The sequence below is a fragment of the Capsicum annuum genome, chromosome 10 (genome assembly GCF_002878395.1).
Source record: "Capsicum annuum cultivar UCD-10X-F1 chromosome 10, UCD10Xv1.1, whole genome shotgun sequence".
Taxonomy (NCBI): domain Eukaryota; kingdom Viridiplantae; phylum Streptophyta; class Magnoliopsida; order Solanales; family Solanaceae; genus Capsicum; species Capsicum annuum.
In genome coordinates, this window is record NC_061120.1 from 156,293,252 (window position 1) to 156,309,695 (window position 16,444).

The 16,444-nt window shown below is 33.5% G+C and overlaps 1 pseudogene; it reads right to left on the minus strand.

The window, feature by feature from the left end:
* The window catches only part of LOC124887814, a 53,252-nt pseudogene extending 45,678 nt beyond the window's left edge, over nt 1-7,574 (minus strand).
* Nucleotides 7,575-16,444: the final 8,870 nt, after the last annotated feature.

Genomic DNA, 16,444 nt, shown 5'->3' on the forward strand with positions numbered 1-16,444 from the left:
TGATGAGTAAATTTCAAGATTATATATAACCTCTTGTATACTGTTTAAGAATAAACTTTTTTGTCATTGATCTTTGAAATTGTTCATTGATACAAGTCTCTTCTTATAAATTAGGCAGTGTATATTTTTTCATAATATATTTTTGTATTAACTTTATCTCAATTGTTTAAAGTTATTTTTTCACTATATTAATATGAGAGGAATTTCAAGGTATGATATTTTTTTTATAGTACTAGGGAGGAAAAACCACGACCTGTCTGAAAGAATTTTTAGCAAGATCCACTGCTTCCAAGATAAAAGTGCAATTCCAAACTCCAATAATCACAAAGATTAACCTCTTAATCCTACCCCCTTATAATACCTCTCTTATAAGATTTGTGCAACAAATTTACTGATTCTCAACTCAATTAACTTTAGTTAATTATCTAGGTAACTCTGCCCAGAATAACATAAGGCATGATAAGAAAATCTTGACTAAACTAAAGTTGAATCAATAACTAGCTCTAGTTAACATGATTCAACATCAGACATAGAAAAGATTGATACTTACACTCATTTATAACACAGGTGTAGGTTTACAAGAGTATGAACAAAAATACTACGACTCAAGAAATCAACAAAGTTTAAATTTTAGCTCAATCGGGTCCCCTTATAAAAAGTGAATAGTAGTCTAATGAAAAAGGCTTTTGTAAATGAGAGAAAACTTTTTAATTGCAAAAACTAGGCTTTGCTTATGTCACGTCTTCCTTTTATAAAAGTCAACAAAATTTTAACTCCATTCTATTGGTCCAAGTATTAGCAATGCAGTTGCATCACTGCTGCAACACTACTAGCCAACATAGACAGCATGATTTACAATTGTATAAAGTTTCACTCTTGAATAAGCATAGCATGGATCAGGTCCCTTGCACTCTTGTTTGAAAATCATTAAAACCGAAATACACATTTTCTTTCCTTTTGATGATGACAGACTATACAAGATATTTTCAATTATTCTCCTTATCAGCCAGATTCTTCCTTTAGTGTACCCCTATCAACTTGACTATTTCTAGTTCTACCCTCCTGACAATAAGGTATCGGGTCTCTTGATGAATCAAGACTGTCCTATTATATGAATCAAGACTAACCAATCTACACTGCCTTGTCATTGAAAATATCTTCTTCTTTTTGACATCATATAAAATTATACTATATTAAACCAAGGTAAGAGAAATGCCCATAAGGTTGATTCATGACCACTTTAGCAACACTAACATAAATGAACAAGGCCAAATAAAATAGCAGATGATAGACAAAGGCAAAGATTGTATTCATTTGAGAAATGGAAAAACAACATACATATTAACTTAATGAAAATACATAAAAGGGTCATTTCAAAATAACCACGGAAATAACAAAAGGGAACTCAAGGAAACTAGGACACAAGAACTAGGATAATTTTTAGAGGGCTTAAGAAGAAGAAGGCCTAAGGGAAAGAGAGCGGAGGACCATGTTCATGTGCTCACTCTCAGCTGTGTGAACATTCAAAAGTTTCTTATTCAGGTCCTTCACCTTAATATTTAGACCCTTGACATCTGCATTTAGGTCCTTGACATGTTCTTTGAAATCTTTATTTTTTGCATAGAGAGCATCGATGATACCAGGTCCCTTAGCTGAAAGTTATTGTTGAGTTGCTTTCAACTAATAAATTACAGCATCCCATTTAGCTACTATAATAGTCATTTTATCTAATTATGCAACCAGTTTTTCTTGATCATCAATGAGATCATAGACTTGCAATTTGAAATTTCCCCTACCTTTCCTTTCACACACTTATTCTCTATCAAGGTAGTCATGGGCAAGGTATGCTTGAATGACCTAGGAATCCCTTTCAAATACTCAACCTTGAAGTGATCGAATACCTTATTCAAAAAAAATCATATGCCATTCAATGCTTCCTATTTTTAACATTCATCACCTTGTACATGTGTTCAATCATAATGGCGGGAAAGTTGACAACTTCAAACTTTCTAAGGGGATCCATGTAGAGTAGTTCCTCTATTGAGTCAACTATATGATTTTATGATAGTGGCAACAAAACCTTATTAACAAGTTCAAACAACAATTTAAACTCCCCTTTCAAGAATTTTTTCCTTACTTCAGCTTTTGACTTACCAATAACTTTGCTTGGTTCTTGGATAAACTCAAGAGATATAATGTTATTCATCACAGACTTGATCTTTTCTACAAGGATGCCAATAATTTCACTAATCATATATTTACCAAAATGGATCTAAACACCTTGAACCATAAAAGACATACGCAAACCATCTTCACAGAAATTTGAAGTATCGTAGAATTCCTTAACTTCCTTATGATGAACAGTAGGAATTGGAAATACAAATAATTGAAGCTACTCTTGACACTTCATATATTTAACATGCTCACACATTCTTGGCTTATCAAAAATACTTGGATCAAATACTCTTTCTTTTAGCACCTTTTGTGTTTTGAGTGGTTCAATCCCATCCTTCATTGTGAGGACTTTTTCTTTCTTTGAACTTTTTCTTTTTTCATTGTTGCAGTAGCAATATCATAATCTATCTTATCTTATTTCTCATCCTCCTCTATAACAATAACCTTCTTTATAGGAGTTTTCTCTCTTTCTATCACAAAAACTTTTCTCATCCTTATCTTATGAACAACAACAAACATGTTTGCCTTTATTGTATCACCCATTAACTTCTTTTATGCTCCTCACATTTCATAAGTCTTTACCACCTTGTTAGTAGTATCAATTTTGTTATTTTGAGTCACTGGCTAAATCTTTTCCATACCAAATTGTCACTTTCATCCTCCTCTATTCATTCTCTTCAGGAAGCACAAGTGGGTTTTTTTAACTTTGACTAAGACTAGGGTTTTATTATAAGTTGGATAGGGAGTTTAAATAGGTGACTCAAACAAGATGGGTTCATCATACTCATTTGAAATTATTTGTTGGTCTCCAGCTAAAAGGATCAAACTATTACCAAACCAGTCTACTATGCTACTGCACTGTTTGAGGGATTATTCTTTTCAGCTGGTAAATCCTCATCAAACATGTGTTCGTCAATAGAAATAGATTCAATAAAGTAAAGTATGCCTGATCCCTGAGAAAAATCTATAGTCTCCTCAGTACTCAAAGGACTAGGTTGATGCTAAAAATAACTATTTTAATAGGGGACTATGATGTCGTCAAAGAAATCAGAGTTAATTTCTCAAATGCAATGGAATTTATTTAAGGAGGAATATTTGACTGAATATGAGTTGTTTCAGCGGTGGAGAATATGATTGAGGTATTCCTCAATCATTGATATGGGGGTTTCCTCAAAGAAAATATTTTTGATTAATGGTAAATTAACTATAGGCTATTCATAGGATGCATATGGGTAGGGCAACGGTGCCAGACGTGATCCCAGTAAATTTTTTAAAGGTTACTGATGGGTCAGGTTTAAGGTGGCTGACTGAATTATTTAATAGCATTTTCAAGATAGTGAAGATTCTCAAGGCTTAGAGATAGAGTACGATGATTTGTTTATACAAAAACAAGGGTGTCATTCAGTATTGCAACAACTATAGGGGTATTAAGTTGTTAAGACACACTATGGAGATTTAAGAGAGAGTGGTTGAGTAGAGGTTGAGAAGGATTGTGTCTATTTTTAAGAATCAGTTTAGTTTTATTCTCGATCACTCGATGATAGAGGCAATTCACCTTGTGCATAGACAAGTGGAGCAGTATAGGGAGAGGAAGAGGAACTTACACATGGTGTTCATCAACTTGAAAATAACGTATGATAAAGTCCCCTAGGAGGTTTTTTGGAGATACTTGGAGGCTAAAGGGTCTCTATGTCATACATCATATCGATTAAGGACATGTATGATGGATTAAAGACTCGGATAAGGATGGCGAGAGAGATTAAGACCATTTCACTATCGTAATAGGGTTACACCAGGGATCAACTCTTAGACCATTTTTATTTGCCTTGGTGATGGATTTTTTGACTTGGAGTATTCAAGGAGAGGTGCCTTGATGTTTGTTATTTACGGTCAATGTAGTTTTGATTGATTAGAATTGTGAGGGTGTTAATGATAAATTGGGGGTTTGAAGAAAAATGTTAGAGTCTAAAGGGTTCAGGTTGAGTAGGTCTAAGATGGAGTACTTTTAATGCAAGTTCAATAACGTGAAGCATGAGGAAGAGATGGTAGTGAAGTTGGATTCCCACATTATTTGAAAGAGGGATAGTTTTAAGTATCTTGGGTCGATGATTCAAGGGAATAGAGAGATTGATAAAGATGATACTCACCATAGTGTAGCAGGGTAGATGAAATAGAGGCTCACCTCAGGAGTTTTGTGTGATAAAAAGGAGTCCCTAAAATAAAAGGTAAATTTTATAGAGTGACAGTCCGTCTGGCCATGTTGTGGGAGTGGAGTGTTAAAAGTTAAATCTAGGGGAAATAAGGACGTTGTGTTAGATGTGTGGACTTACTAGGATAGATAAGGTTAGGAATGAGACTATTTGGGAGAAGGTGGGAGTGTCTTTGATGGAGAACAAAATGTGGAAACTTAGGTTGAGATAGTTTGGGCATGTTATAAAGAGGGACATAGATGACCCAGTTCGTAGGTGTAAGAGATTAACTTTGGATGCTTTCCGACAGGGTAGAGATAGGCTAAAGAAATACTGAAGGGAGGTGATTAGATGTGACATGGAGCATGTATAGCTTACTGAGGACATGACCCTGGACAGGAAGGTATGGAGCATACGAATTAGGTTAGAAAGGTAGTTCATTGGGTGTAGCCTTACTAGTAGTCGTAGGTCTTTGTGCATAGGTTGGAGTTTCTAGCTAGAAGGGTTTGGGTTAGATATGTGCTTTTGATTTAATAATTTATAGTAATACCTTGCACGTGTTTTATTTTTGTTATTTTATCTCATTTCATGTTTTATTATACCTTTGTTTACTGTCTTTTTGTCCTGAGTCAGGGGTCTATCAGAAATAGATTCTCTACCTCTTGGGAGGTAGTGGTATGGACTGCAAACATTTTATCCTCTCCAAACCCTACTATATGGGAATATACTGGGAATGTTATTATTTTTTGTGGTGAATCAACTTGAGGGATTTTGTTCTTAAGAGACATTTTGGAATGAGGTGAGGGGTGAGATATTTTATGAGATGGGAGAGGGAAAAAAATTTTGAGTATTTTTGATACAAAAGGATTTTTGAGAACGTAGTTTAAGGATGATTTAAGAATGTAAGGATTAAAGATTTTGATCGGGTATTTAAAGAGAAAAAAGAGAGGTGTTATTTGGAATTTAAGTGAAAGGACGTATTTGGTCCCTATTGGACATGCCTTTTCACTTTTCAAATGATGCGACAATAGTACAGAGAGGTGGAAAGAGATACATGCCTATTTGGAACAATAAGTCTCTGCATTTTCAAAAAGCAACATACATGACACTAATATTTTGTGTAGGGACATAGTCCCTCTCTTAATTGTTGAATGATTTTGCCTTAATGTCTATCTCATCTATCTCTCTCGTCAGTTTTTCCATCATGCTGTATACCAACAAAAAGTATGGAATTGAATTTAGACCAAATGAACAAATTACTATAGTGATATTTTTTCGCTAATCATAGCCAATATGAGAAGTGATAAGACAAACTAAAGCAGCTCAATCGAACTAGATTAGACCTAGCCTCATTATGGTTTTCTCAAACTGATCTTCATGGACAACCTTTGTGAAAATATCAGCAATTTAATCTTTAGTCTTGTAGAATTTTATGTAGATGGCCCCCTTTTCAACATTATCTCTTAGAAAATGACGTCTCACATCAATATACTTGGTCCTCTTGTGTTGTACAAGATTTTTTGCCATGTTTAGAGCACTGGTCTTATCATATATAGAGGAATATTATCAAACATTATCTCAAAATCCTTTATTTGTTACTTAATCCATAGGAGTTGAGTGCAACAAGAGGCAACTGCTATATTCTCAGCTTCAACCTTTGAGACTGCTACTAAGTCTTGCTACTTTGATCCTCGAGAAATTAAAAAGGACGCTAGGAAATGATCCATCCCAGATGTATTTTTCCTATCAACCAGGTACCTTGCATAATCTATAATAGCATAACAGATTAGATCAAAATTATAACCGAATGGATAGAACAGGACCAGGTCCTCTTTTCCCTTTAGATATCAGAGAATCCTCTTAGTATCCTTCAAGTAACACTCGTTTGGACAAGTTTAGAACCTTGCATAAATTTTCTCACTAAATACAATATCAGGTCTACTAATAGTCAAGTATAAAGTAACCCTAATGATTTCTCTATACATAGTCTTATTTACCAAGGGACCAAGTTCATCAGCATCTAGCTTTGAGCTTGTCCTAATACGTGTATCAATAGGATTAACATTATTCATGTGGAACTTTTGTAGAAGCTCCTTATTGTATTTCTTTTGATAGATTATTGTTCCTATGGGAGTTTTCTTTATTTGCATCCCTTGGAAAAAACTCAGTTCACCCATCGTGCTTATTTCAAATGCACTTCTTATAAGTTTAGCAAATTCTTCAAAAAGTGGTCTGAAGTTATGCCAAAGATGATGTCATCCACATATACTTACACAATCAAAGAAAACTCCTCTTGTTTTAAGGAAAAGAGTATTGTCATTTTCTCCTCTTTTGAATCCATTTTCAAGAACAAATTTAGACAACCTTTCATACCATGCCCTTGGAGCCTGCTTTAATCCATAAAGATCCTTGTCTAACTTCAGCACATAATTGGGTTGATTAATGTCTTCAAATCAAGGGGTTTGTTTAACATAGACTTTGTCTTTCAAATACCCATTTAAAAAGATACTCTTCACATATATTTGAACAGCTTGAACTCCGTGTAAGCAGAAAAGCAATCAAAATTCTAATAGCCTCTATCCTCGCAATAGGTGCAAAGGTTTCATCATACCCAATCCGTTCTTCTTGATTATATTCTTGCACTACTAGTCTGGCTTTATTCCTTGTGATAATACTATGTTCATCATGATTAATTATGTACAATCATTTTATCTCTATAACATACGGTCTTGACTGTAGGTTTGGGGACTAGGTGTTATAATTTACTTCTTTCAAAATAATGAAGTTCCTCTTGTATTGAATTCACCCAATCAGTATCCTTGAGTTCCACCCTCATACATTTACTCTTGATAGTGGATATGAATGTTGAGAAGCAATTAAATTCCATGTTTGTGCCCTAGTTTGCTTAACATAGAGGTGAGGTGAGATTCTCAAGGTAATGAGATGACTTGTGCTTCTAGTTTGATCTTTTTATGGTTGACTGTAGCTGACAACTACAAAGTCTTTCAGAAATTTGGTCTTGAGATACTTGCTTTGCAGCTTCAGGTTTCAAAGGATCTTCTGAGGATCTAGTTGTTCTCCTTCACCATTTACATTATTTTTGACATCTTGAGCAACTTGTTCTTCATTGTTTTCTTCAGCAGGTCCATCCTTTTGAGTTGGAATAAGTTCCTCCGTGTCTGCATCATCCACATTGTTTAATTTTTCCATAATTTCTTACTAATCAAAAATGACATGAACACTTTCTTCAAGACAAAAAAATTATTTTAGATTCTATAGGATTTGTTAGCTGATGAGAACCTACAAATAATCCTTAATTAATCTTAGAATAAAACTTACCAAGATCATCCTTTCCATTATACAACACAATACATTTTCACTGAAAAGCCTGAGGTAGCTGAGTTGGGATTTCTTTTGAACAATAAGTCATAAGGAGTCTTATTGAGAATGGGCTTAATGAGACACCTATTTGTAACATAGCATGCAATGTTGATTGCTTCATCCCACAAGCTTTCTGGAAGACCAGCATCAATCAACATAATTCTAGCAATATCAACCAAGATCCTATTTTTCCTTTTAACAACACCATTTTGCTAAGGAGTTCTGGGAGTTGAAAAATTATAACTAGTTCTGGGAGCTGAAAAATTATAACTTATCCTATTTTCTACATAAAATTCCTCTACTCTTAAATTTTTAAACTCTATTCTATGGTCAGACCTGTTTTGCATCCAACTTCACTTGAATTTGCTTGGCAAAATCACCAATATTTCAAAATTTTCAACTTTGGATCTCAAGAATATAGTCTAAGTGTACCTAGAAAAATCATCCATAATGACCATGATATATTTATTCCCTCCTATGCTTTGAACCTTTATAGGTTCACATAAGTCCATGTCAAGTAGCTTAAGAGGCCTAGTAGTACTAACTTGTTTTTTCTACTTGAATAAAGACCTAGTTTGTTTTTCTTTGACAGAAGCATCACACACCTTGATGTCTGAAAACTGCAACTTGGCAACACCATGGACCAGGTACCGACTTTTTAAGAAGTAAGGAGATGTTGTGGACGAGTCTTCCATGCCACAAGGCAACATTATCACATTGACCATTTAGATAAGTAAGATCATCACCAGGAATTGAATACAGATTAGCACCCTACATGTTCTTGCATCTTTTGGATCTAAGAATGACTTTGCCAGATTGGAGACCAATGATAGTACAAGAGACATAAATTTTACTTTATTTCCCTTATCACATATTTTGAGAAATACTGAGTAGGCTATACTTTAATCCACTCACATAATGCAGATTTTTAATATCACAATCTAGTGATTTTCCAACTTTACCAACACCTAAGATATATATACCTTCTTTCCATATCTAAATAAGACACCTTCACCTTGAAGTTCTTTGAGTGAGAGAACCATTCAGTTCTTCTAGTCATATGCTTAGATAATCCATTATCCATGAAACAAATGTGAATTCTTCCTCTTACTCCTTCTTAAGCATAAGGATTTATTAGGTTTGGGAACCCTTTTAAGTTTGAGTTCCCTAGAGGAGGTCAGGAGAGTAATCAAGGCCTTCTTTTCCTAAACATGAAGCCTAGTTTTCTTGGATGTTAAAAATAGACCAGGTCCCTTATAAAGTAGCTGATCCTACTGAACATACTTAGTCAGAATCATTTAAACCCTTAACTTGGCTTGATAATTTCTTTTTAGATGACCATTTGTTCCACAGTAAGTACATACCAAATTATTAGATATGGACACATATTTTTTGTGGGGATCTTAAGGGGGATTGACATGTTGACAACCTAGACCTTTACCATGGTTTAATCTTCGACTAGTCATATTTGGCAGATTTTGAGATAAAGCAGTCCATTTTAAAGGTTTGTTAATTTCTTTCTTACTATGGATCGGTTCCCAATTTAGTTCACCATTTCTCTCAAGAGAGACTGGAAGATGTCCTTGGGACTTGTTCAAATTCTCTTCAAGACTAATTTGAATACTTCTAGCCTGAAACTTTCCCTTTAAAATTAACTCAGATAACTTTTTCAGCTTTTCTATCATTTCAACATTTTTAAAGTCTAATTTTTGAAACAATTTTCCCTACTTAGAAATTTGAATAGTTAAAGAATTTTTTTTATTTTCAATATTTTCTACACTCTTGTTAAGAAAAGCTTTCTCTGTAATAAGCTCATAAAGAGAATCAATCAATATATTTGCTAGCGTTTTTAGTTTCTTCAAATAATAGTTATTGAGGTTTTTCTTAAGGTCAATAAGGGTTATCTCTTCATCTTCATCATCATCTAATTTTTCCATGAGAGAAAAAAAAAGTTGAAAATGGTGTCATCCTCTTCCACAGCTAACATAAAAGCATCTTCAGGGTGCTCTGACTCATAAGATTCATTGAATGAGTCTCCCCAAGCAACCAATACTTGCTTTACTACATGATTAGTTGCAACTCTTCTCTTGGACTTTTCTGGGGTCTGGTCATTCCTCCATCCTTTGTCTCTTCCTTCCTTCATATAATTTTTGTACTTCATCTTGTGCATTGGACAATACTTGATAAAGTGACCGATTTTACCACATTTGTAATAACAATCATTTCATTGTGATCATTTGTTAATTACGTATAACCTATATATAATCTTTAAAACTATTAATTAAAAGTTATAAATAAATACAAAAAGGATGATGATAATGAATTCAAGGAGTTTTGAATCAAAAAGATGATGATAATGAATGTAAGGAGACTTAAATCAAAACCAAAATTTAAAAAGTAGAAATAGAAAAGCACGCGTTTCTTGTAAATTTTGATTCAAAATATTACTTAAATAGAATCATAGAAATTTAATTCTAATTAACTTCGAGGTGCTAAATATTATAATTTCTTACCTGAACTAAATAACCAAAAAGCTGATACCTATTCTATAGGATATAGCTGTAGGTTTTATAAAGTTTATGAAAATTTTACCGTGGACCTTTCAATAAAATTCGATACCAAAAATAATTTGATTTATTTCATTAAAAAAACATAAACTTCAAATATAAAGAGATTGCACAGCATAAGCAGCACACATTCTTTTGGACGTTTTGTTATTGCTCGCCCATAATGGACTTCTAATTGAATTCAAATTTCAAAACTATTAAGATAAAAATATTTTTTTATAATGTAAAATTTTAATTAATTTAAAAATATTAAATATTATGGTTTTTTAGGTAGATTTAAATAAAAAAATTTAATAATTATATAATAACTTTTTAAAAAAAAATAGTAAAAGTCATAAGTGAAAAGACAACACCTAATTTAAGCAAACAAATTTAAGATAAAATCTAATCTTTTAGTTAAGCATATACATCTATATAATGTGACACAGAGTTTTTGGTCTATTATAAGATGATGTGAGTTATATATAGTCCAAAATATCATGTTTTTAACACTCGAAATCACTGAATAATGGCACTTCACAATCAAAAACTCTAAATAATATGACAAAACAAAAAAATCATTTGAGAAGGTTAGAGCAGAAGGAAGAAAATAAGGCAAATCAAAGGACTAACCGATGGAATGGAAAAATTAAAACTGTATAACTATAACTATAACTATAACTATAATATGACTCAGCTTTGTTTTCTCGACAAACATCTGCAGGTTGTTTGTCGAACACAACCTGCAGATGTAATAATATCATATACATACACTAAAAGAAGAACACAACCTGCAGATGTTTGTCGAAGAAACAAAGATCAGTCATATTAGCTCTATGCAAAAGTGAATTAAAACAAAGTAGACCGAAACTTGTCAAACCAAGCTCTGACAGCTTGTTTTAATCCATATAAAGACCTCTTCAACTTGCATACATCTGATATAGGTGATGAGAACAAACCAGGTGGGGGTTTCATATAAATATCTTCTTTAAGATAACCATGGAGAAAAATATTTTTAACATCCATTTGATGAAGAGACCAATCTTGTGATGCAGCAATGGAAATAATAATGCGCACCATAGTTATTTTTGCTACAGGTGCAAAAGTCTCCTCATAGTCCACACCATACTCCTGTTTGTTTCCAAGAACCACTAGTCGAGTCTTGTACCTATCAAGAGTTCCATAAGAATAAAGTTTCATTGAATAAACCCATTTACATCTGATTGGACAGACATTTGAAGGACAAGGAACAATGTCCTATGTATTATTTTCTTTAAGAGTCAAAAGTTCCTCTTTCATAGCTTTCTTCCAACATTCAAGCTTGGAGGCTTGTGAGTAACCTGTTTGAATAGAGACGGTGGATAAAGTAGAAGTAAAAACATATCTTTTAAGAGAATGAGAAACTCTGGTAGATCACTGAGGAGGGTCAAGTGGAGCGGACCTTGAAGAAATTTCATATTCTGGTTCTGGAGTAGTCTCAAGTGGTGGATCCATTTCAGAATGTTGTAAAGTTGGCCGACGTAGTTCTTACACAAATCTAGGTTTGAACTGCTTAGAAGAAAATGATAAAACCTCAAAAGTTGGAAGAAGATGAGAAATAAAAGATGATTCAACATCGTAGGAAAGAAAGACTAATTTTCAAAGAACACAACATTTCTAGAAACACAAAATTTGTTAGAACTTGGATCATAACAAATAAAATCTTTCTGTGAAGTACTATAACCCATAAAAGCACATTTAGTAGGCTGAACAAAAAGTTTATTGCATTGATAAGGAGGTAGGTGCACAAAAAAAATGCAACCAAATGTATGAAAACTATGGTAGTTAGAATACTTGTGATAAAGATGATAATATGGAGACTCAAGATTTAACACTTTAGATGGAAGTCTATTAATCAACATAAATAGTAGTAGAAAAAGTTCCACCAAGTATTTAGATGGCAAAAATTACTCAATCAATAAAGTAGGAGTAACATCTGAAAGATGACGGTTTTTACACTCAGCAACCCCATTTTGTTATTGTGTATATAGGCAAAAGTTTTGTGAGATGATCCCTTTCTAAAGTAAGAAATTATTGAATTCATAAGACATATATTCTCCACTAGAATCAGATCTTAATATTTTGATATATGTGGAAAACTGATTCTCAATGTAAGCCAAAATTTTCTTGAACATGGAAAACACTTCAGATTTGGACCGAAGAAAATACACCCATATAAACCGACTACAATCATCTATTAATGTCACAAAGCACTTGAAATGAGCATGTGAAATAATTTGTGAAATTCCCCAAACATCACTATAAATTACATCAAAACACTTCACAGCACGACTACTAAAATTAGGAAAAGGAAGAGTTTTACTTTTCCCTAATTTACAAGTAGAACAATCAAAGGAAGCAACTAAAAATAATTTTTATTTCCTTATATACTAGAATTTTATAAAATGAGACACCACAAAAGAATTAGGATATCCTAGAGGCTTATGCCAAACCTCTATCTTACTAGTTGTAGGAGTACAAGCAAAAGATAGAACACGAGGAATGGAGAAGTGTATAGGAAACAATCTTCCAACTTTAGGACCCTTCATGATTATCATCCCCAACACCTGATCCTGCACAAGGCAACCGTTATGAGAAAATTTCACATCACAATTATCATCTACTAATTGACCAACTAAAATAAGACTAGCGGAGATTTTTGGTAATACAAAAATATTCTTGAAAGTTTGAGTAATATCCCCAACATTGGTAATGGGTAAATTACTACCATTGGCCACCTGAATTTGTGAGAGACCATGATACTTATGAACATTCTTTATCTCATTAGTTGAGTTGGTCATATGATAGGAAGCGCCAAAATCAACAGGCCAAAAATTAGATATAATATTGTTACCTTGTAGCCCCAAGGCTCAAAGGGCCGACACAATAATTTGTTGTACCATTTCAGTAGTAAGAACTTGTCCCGTTGTCGGAGTAGAAAATTGATTGTTTGTTCCTATTGAATATGAGTTATTAGAAGTGGAACCATTTATCTCCACTTGGAAGATATTAATCCTACACTTTTGAGGACGTGTGGGACAATCTTTTATTATATGCCCATGTTGTTTACAATAATTACAAAACTTCTTACCACAATTGTTTGAAATATGGACATATTTCTTGCAACAGTAACATTGAATTTGTCTTATATCCCTACCCTCTCCTTTTCCTTGAGTAGCAAATGCAACAGTCTGAATGTTTTCTTTATTGAAAGTATTTTGTGTGAAAAGACATTGCTCTTCATGAAGTAATTCTCAAAAATAGATATATAAATAGGGAGACGGGTCTCGATTCATTAACTTAGAGCAAACACTCTCAAATTCATCAAAAATTGGTCTCTCTTGTTTTGCTCATAAAATACTTGAATTCAGAGACAAATTCAACAGGTAGTTTAGCATAAATAATATCAGTAAATTCAACACAAAAGTTCGGAAATCTCAAAAAAAAATCTTGAACAGCGAAACCTCCTTGAGAGTAATTAGCAATTTTGTGCTCTAGCTGAAAGCGCCTTACGCTATGGTCTTGGTAGTAAAGCTTTTTAAAGTAATCCCACATGGCCTTTTCTATCTTGTATGGCCTGAGATTAAGAACAGTAAGATGGTCAATTGATCTTAAAATCCATGTCAACACCCGAGCATCTTTAATCTTCCATTGATCGAGCAGGATCACTTCCATTTATATGTCCCCATAATTCTTTTCTGGTGACAAATAGTTGAAATTTAAATTCATAGACAAAGAAGTTTTTTTTGATGAAACGAACATAAAAGGACTCAAACTGATGTGACGCCATATTCTGGTCTAGCTAAGGGTGACAAAAACACAATGATACCAGAATGACCAAGACGAAATTACTAAGATGCTTAGGACCGACTGTAAATAGTAAGAAATAAGTAGAACCAAGACTTTAAAAAAATTTGAAAAGAACCACAGATGAAAGATACTAAGAATCAAAGTTGAAAAGAAGGCTCTAATACCATGTTAGAATGGATCTTGAGCCTAACTCAACATCAAAAGCTAGCTTATAAGGGGAGAATTTCCCAAATCCATATAAGCAAACCACCAGTCCATTCTCCAACTAATATGGGACTTTTATCCACTCCAACACTTTCGTATCCTGGGGACCAATTTCGTAACATTTTATTCCTTAACTTCCTTCTTAGGAATGTGCGGTCTATCACAGATGATGTCCCATAACTCACAATCTTTATCCATTATGAAATCATACATTCAAGTCTTCCACCATCTATAGTATTATCTATTGAAGTAGAAGGTTTAGTGGTTGACTGACCTTTCCATAGATTAGTGGAGTAGCCATTAACTTAGGATCCTCTCTAGGTGTTAATTATTTAGATAGTATTCGCTCTGATTCCAATTATTGACTTATACGAGTCCACTACAAGTAAAGGGTTTAGGTTCTGTATGTACTAGAATAGTAAATAACTAATATAAACATAAAATAAAAAAATAAATGACACACAATATTTATGGGGAAACCTCCTTGTTCAAGGGAGGAAAAACTATGACCTGTCTCATAGGATTTCCAACAAGCTCTACTATATCCAACCCAAAAGTGTGATTACATAATCCAATTATCACAAGGATTAACCCCTTAGTCCTATCCATCTTGTAACACCTCTATTACAATATTTGTGTAGCTCAACTAACTCTAATTGATTCCCTAAGTGACTCTACCCAGAATAACATGAGGTTGTTAGAATGGATCTTGGGCCTAACTCAACCTCAAAAGCTAGCTCATGATGAGAGGATTTTCCAAATCTATATAAGAAAACCACCAGTTCATTCCCCAACCAATGTGAAACTTTTACCCACTCTAACCCCCCATCTCCCCATACTCACGGTCTAACTGGCACTGGCGCGTTGACTAGGAGCCTAAACGGGGATGGACCTGGCTCTGATACCATGTAGATTTTGCTAAATGATCTCTCAAGTTGAGATATTTGTCATTAAATAGAAAGACTTCTCCTTGTACATCCCTAAAGATCAGCCATGAATCTCCCAATATTTGTCATGTATCCCCTAATATCTGTGATTCCTAACTATTACATCTCTAAGAATATCTCTTATAACTAAGTATTAAAAGCTATTTACACAAATATTAAATATTTATAACTGAATTCTCTATGCTGAATCTATCCAGAAAATCTATCCAAATAGTTGTATATTTGTCTATCACTAAAATCTCACCAGAAAATTTGTTAGACAGATATGATATCTATTATCCTAACAAAGGCATGATGAAGAAATCTTGGCTAAACTAATGTTGAATCGATAACTAGCTCTAGTTAACTAGACTCAAAGTCAAACCTAGGCAAGAATGTTACCTACATTCCTTTATAACAAAGGAGTAGGTTTACAAGAGTAAGAACAAAAAGACTACAACTCAAGAAATCAACAAAGTCTAAATTTCAAATCTATTAGGTCCCCTTGTTAAAAGTGAGTAGTAGTCTGATAAAGAAGGCATTTGCGATTGAGAAGGAAATTTTTAATTTCAAAAACTAAATTTTGCTCATGTCACATCTTTCTTTTATAAGAGTGAGCAAAACCTTAATGTCAGTTTATTGGTCCAGGTGTTAGCAATCCAACTGTATCACTGTTGCAGCACTAACATCCAAAACATACAATATAGTTTACAGTCATACAAAGTTTTACTCTTAAATAAACACACATGGACCACGTCCCTTGCACTCTTGTTTATAAATAATCAAAACCAAAATACAACAACTAGTAACTGTATAGTTGAATTTGCAATGATTTTCTTGGGTAACTTTAAAATGGACCAACTTGCACACACCATGATTAATTTCACGAGATACATGCTTTCTCCCATCAACAGTAACTCTATCTACCAAGACTAGGATAGAGGAAAGAAATCATCTAAATTAGAGAAACAATTATAATTTTTTACTCCAATTATCCAATATTTGGAAGGGAATTTGTAAACAACGGTTCACTTTCTCTTTAAGTTTGATTGTCGATAGTTTAAAATTCCGCCTAATGTTTACTTTGTAAATTTCTTGTTTGCTATTGAAAAATATGAATAATTAAGCTTGGTTCCATGGTTCCTTCCTTTCACTCAATTGTCCATCAAAGTTG